The sequence below is a fragment of the Accipiter gentilis genome, chromosome 2, assembly GCF_929443795.1.
Source record: "Accipiter gentilis chromosome 2, bAccGen1.1, whole genome shotgun sequence".
NCBI lineage: Eukaryota > Metazoa > Chordata > Aves > Accipitriformes > Accipitridae > Astur > Astur gentilis.
The window spans coordinates 45,035,427-45,041,426 of NC_064881.1; positions in this window are offsets into that span (position 1 = coordinate 45,035,427).

Sequence of the window (6,000 nt, forward strand, 5' to 3'; positions counted from 1 at the left end):
GAATAGAATATTTCAGTTGGAAGGGACCTACAGTCTTCATCTAGTCCAACTGCCTGACCACTTCAGGGCTGACCAAACTGTCCAAATGTCTCTTAAACACTGACAGGCTTGGGGGATCGACCACCTCTCTAGGAAGCCTGTTCCAGTGTTTGACCACCCTCCCTGTACAGTAGAGTGGGCCCTTCACTACAAGAGAGACATTGAGATGCTGGAGCGTGCCCAAAGAAGGGCACTGAAGCTGGTGAAGGGTCTAGAAGACAAGTCTTATGAGGAGTGGCTGAGGGAACTGGGGTTCTTTAGTCCGGAGAAAACAAGGCTGAGGGGAGACCTTATCGCTCTCTACAGCTACATGAAAGGGGGTTGTAGCGAGGTGGGGGTCAGTCTCTTCTCCCAAGTAACAAGTGATAGGATGAGAGAAAATGGCCTCAAGTTGCATGAGGCAAGGTTTAGATTGGATATTAGGAAAAATTTCTTTACTGAAAAGATTATTAAGCACTGAAACAGGCTGCCCAGGGAAGTGGTTGAATCACCAGCCCTGGAGGTATTTAAACGATGTGTAGACGTGGTGCTTAGGCACATGGTTAGTGGTGGACTTGGCAGTCTTAGGTTTATGGTTAGATTCAATCTCAAAGGTCTTTTCCAACTGAAATAATTCTATGATTCCATGATTCTATGAAATGCTTCCTAATGTCATGTCAACCTCCTCTGGTGGAGCTTTGATCCATTCCCACACATCCTATCACTGGATCCCAGGGAGAAGAGGTCAGCACCTCCCGCTCCCCTTCCCCTCCTCAGGAAGCTGTAGAGAGCAATGAGGTCGCCCCTCAGCCTCCTTTTCTCCAAACTCGACAAAACAGAATCCTCAACCGCTCCTCACAGGACATACCTTCCAGCCCTACCACCAGATTTGTTGCCCTCCTCTGGACGCATTCTAGGACCTTTGCATCCTTCTTAAATTGTGGGGGCCAGAACTGCACACAGAAAAGTCAAATGCAGGCTTGAGCCCTAAGCCAACACAGAGGTTCAAACACGTCTGCCTCAATTCTCCATGTACAAATGGGGATAATCACAATTTATGACCTTACAACACGTGACTCAGATATGCTACAGGTCACAGATTGCACAGATGCTTCAGTGACGGGTTTTGTAAGGCCTAAGCATGAGTTGTAAGAATTGGATGCTATCTAACGTTTCTACTGTTATGGCTCTAGTGGTCAAATTGGATTCTTCACTATATATAAGTATAAGTTTAAGAAACTAGAAAAAGTGTCATACAAGGCGGACTGGATGACATCATTTTTCCCTCTCTTGCTTCAACACTTTATATACATTCAATATGAAAGCTTGGTTTTGCCTCATAAAATGTACAAGAAGTTTAGAAGAAAGTAACATTCTTGTCTGGGGGAGCTCCGAATTAAATGATTTCTAAGTGGACCTGAAATCAAGAGCCACTGCTGTTTGCTGTGTGAAAAAGGAGAGGAATATTAACTTTTGTGGGAGGAGGAACTGTACCTTAAAAAAAAAGTTGCTATTGAATGCAAAGCTGGTTTGGAAAGCTCAGATAATTGGAAACACATGTTCCTGGCTGCAGGCATACAGCACATAAACTGCAGAAGAAAAATAATAATAGAAAAGACATAGCGTATTTGAAAATACAGTGAGAAAAGTCAACATTTTACAACTTGTTAATAGTGACTATACCTGAAATATTGTTTCATTTTGCTGTTAGCCTTAAGAACACAAATATATCTGTAGACTTTCCAGTGTACACCAAATTTTGATAAAATAGAGATCCCAGGTATGTTGGATGATAGTATTACGTAAGGAGAATATTTTAGTAAACTATCTGAACAAAGATGACTCATAATGATACAGATGAATATTTTATTTTAAACACAAAATGTTGTGAATTACTTAGCACCTAAAAATAACACGCCCCCCTTTTAACTTTCAATGAACTGTGTTGACGTTGCAGGAGTTTCTAACTTTTTCAGTGCAGCAAATCATCCGTCTTTTGTAGTCTGTTAACGCAAATATCTCTTTTCAGGCCAAAGCTTTGAAACCAAAGCACACATAAACCCCCTCACACCCACACTCCCTTCGGTTTGCAGCTTTTTGTTCCACCTCTTTCCCTTCTTGGGTAGTAAAAGCCACAGGAGGAAGGAAAGGCTGTGGAAATCTGCACAGAAAAATGAAAATTCAATGTATACTGTAGAATATACCATAGCCAAACTGTAAGGGAGCATAGATTGGTTACTTAAAGCTATGTGGGCAGAGCCGTTGCAAACCTGCCTCTTCCCCATCTTCGGCCACTAAGTTTCTTCCCATCCCTGTTGGATATGTGGATATGTGTTTCTCTCTCCTTGAATCATCCCTGATTTTCCCTCCCTCTCTTCTCGGCAGGGGTGAGTTTAGCAGCTCTCAGATGTCTGTGCACTGGCCCAGTTGTAAACTACATCAGTCCTGGTCAGCTCTGGGCTGGCATATCCTATGTGTCAAGGGTGTCTTGGGCAATTTTGGTCACTGAAACCTGGATTTGTCTGCATATATGCTGGCTTTCAAAGATGTGAAAGGCACATCTCTGTCTGAAAGCCATTTCACTGTGAAATTTCAAGTTCTTCTAATGAAAGGAAGGAGTGAAGTTTCATGAGTGCTGTAACATGGGGGCGGGGAGAGGAGGTGGAAAAGGAGCTTTCCCTGCAACTTCATCATCTCGAATGACTCAAGCTTTTAAACTTCCAGAAAGAAATAATTATTTAAAATAGATCAGCCTGAGACAGACAGCTAAGGTAGAAAATGTGGCACAAATAGATACAGCTTAGTGAACTAATTTTCTTAGGGCTTTCATATGGTAGACGCTATTTCAGTAATCGATGGTGCTTCGTGCAGAAGATTGTCATCCAAAGGCCACTGGAGTCAACAGGAAACTTTCCCTCGGCTTCTGTGATCTTCAGGTCAGACTTCTGGATCATTCAGTGCTGTGCCTTTTATTATATTCATGGGCAATACAACATATATGGTGCATCAAAAGCCAGTTATAACACTGCATCTCAGGCTTAGCGTAATCTTGCATTTTACACGTTTCATTTCCCCACTTTGCTAATGACACTCAGTTTCTCTTCATCATGTACCACCTTAACTGTGTGGTTTAATGTTTTTTCTTCTGCTAGAAGCCAGGTAAATTATCTCATCTGTGAAAAAAATGAAAAGGTCCTTCAGAGGAAAGACAGAAATAGAAATTGTACACTGTGGGATTTTGAAAAGCCTGAGCAATGACCAGGATATATTTTATTCCAGTAAGAGCAGAAACTTATTCCCACGCCTACAGGTGTTTTCCAGCTTTTCTGCGATGAGCTCCACATCTCAATAAAGAAATTGCCTCATGGGCACTTATCCTCCGAGTCATTGTGTAACATCCCTGTGGCAATTTACATTACATGGAAAATCATACTGAAAAAGCATTTGTGCCTCTTTTTAAGAGGTCTTTAGAGGAATATGGGTATTGACCTTCCTGTAAAAGTTGACCATGGTTTCTGCTTTTGCTGTTTATCTCATCTCTTCTCCTTCCCTTGGCTCTGTTCCTCTCAACTGAAGTCCAGGATGAAAGCCAGCGTACTGCAGGCACAGTGAGTTCACCAGTGCGCTGTGGACCACAGCTAAGGAATCTCCATCGCAGTCCTTTTCTAGTGTGAAGCTTCAGTGTGACATGCAAAGTGCTAACAGGATCACAGATCATATTTAATAAGCAAAATAAAAGAAAGGCAAGTCAACACCCCTAGTGATTACCTAAGAGAGAGCTTTACAGCCAAGTATAGCACCTCTCCCTGATGCATTCTGCTGTATTTTTCCAGGGTCGTTTGCCTTGTTCTTGCAGAAACAACAGGATGGCACTGGGACCTGAACTCTGACTCTCTGCTGTTTCTGCTGTTCTGGATGCTGATGCTGCTCTTTCACAACAGCTGAGTTGGATCCAGATGGAAATGAGAGTTATCTTTTCTCTAAAGAAGAAACATTAACAAAACCCCTGACACTTTTATATAGTTAAGAAGTTGCTTCTGTCATTTCTTGGAGTGATAGATTGTAGACTATTACCATAGTCTAATTGCTTACGGAAATACCAGATTGTTTCTTCTTAAAGTAACAGATTCACATCAATCCCCATTCATTTTAAATACGTGATTTTCAGCACTTTCATCTAAGGAATGCAAAGAAAAGGACTTTTTTTCCTTGGACTTGCAGAGATGGGCATGTTGGAAATTTCAAAATGAAATGATACATAGAGTTGACATTAGCTATGACTGCTGGGGAAAAATATTTTAATACATGGAAATGTATATAACTTTTGTGAACATTGTTCTCTTCTTACAGCAAAGGCAAATCTTTAAAGTCTGGTCTATTCTAAAAGGCTTTTTAGGACCTGTCACGTATCTGTTGCTATTATGCCATGTAGGACAATCTGGGATAATAAAATAATGTATGTGACAATGATTAAAGGTAGAAATATAAGTAGTAGCAGCAGGAAATTCTTATTAACTGATGTCTATCCCAGCTCTCCAGCTACTTAATGTCAACTTTTCTTGTCAGATTTTTAGTATTTGTTTATGTTTTCAAGAAGAGTTATTGAACCGGTCAAAACATGTATCTGCATGGTTGGCGTAAAGCAAAAGCGGAAAACTGACTTGCTGGGAGCAATCCAGTCAAAGCATTTACATTTGGGACATTCTCTCTAATTGAGAGGACTTTTATGATTTCATAATAATAACAATTAATAACATGAGGAGAGGTCCTCTGAGCATTCTTGATCTAAGAAATGTGGTGACAACTGCCTTAGAAGAAGGTTACAGAAAATAGGAAGAAGGAAGGAAGCCATGGGTAGCCTTCACTTCAAATAACCTATGACTTAAGTGACTGATTCCTTACCTGAGCTTTTTCTTTCTAGGAGCTCCTGATGCTCAAGAGGGGGTGTGCTACAAGGCATCAGGCAATGGCAGTGTTGACTCCAAAGCACTGGAAGAGGTTGGCCAATGCCCAAGAATCAGAAGCCTCTCAAGCATGCTGCATGCTGATTGATAACAAGGTGCAGTGGATACATTTTCCTCTCTTACGTCCCTAGACAGGAGAACACAATACCTGCATTACTCACATAAGATGCTGTACCATGTTCTCAGCTTTTCCCTAAGCTCAGTTAGTACTGAAGCTTTTGAGGGGATTAAAGGGAACCGTTTGCGTGTAGTGAAATCTCAAGTTGTTCCAACATCAACGAATGCTGGGGAGCCACTTTGCTGGAGTCAAGCATGCTGAGCAATAACTGATTTTAATACAAACCAAAGCGCTCCTCAGTGCAGGTGAAGGAAGCGATGTTGTTTCTTTGCATCATGCTCGTTCTCTGAGGGTGCCTGGGTCATCTGTTGTTTGTACAGCAACATCTTCCCTCACCTGTCGGAGCCGCGGCAGCTGCTTATTGATGTTCAGAAATGCAACCAAGGCTGCAGGAGAGCAGGAACCCATGCTGGGAGGGTGAACCAGAAAGCTGAAATTACGGGAGTTGGATCTTGGCCAGAAACACCAGGGCAAACAACCAAACTCTCCTAAAGAGCTGCTGACACCTCGCATGGCGGTCAGGGGCAGGATGTTTGTTTTCCATCTCTTCCAAGGGACGGCACATCCAGCCATAGTTTCCCATCTTAAAGCCCTGCTGGGACTTTTGTTCAGGACTGACTCAGAGGAAAGGGTGCCACGCGGTGAATCACTGCCTGACTTCCCCCAGTTTGGGGGTTTTCCTTAGAGACTTTACAGCTCACTCTGGAGCCGTCCTGCCGGACGGACGGGACGGCAGCACAAAGAGCGTTGGCCGTAGGCAGGGCGCTCCGCGAGCAAGCGCTCTTGTCGCCCGGGGCCTGCTCCAGCAAACGCATACACATATGCTTAACTCTACACTTCTGAGGCATAATCCCATTAATTTAAATGGGATTACTCATGGGCTTAAATTCCTGCAGGATC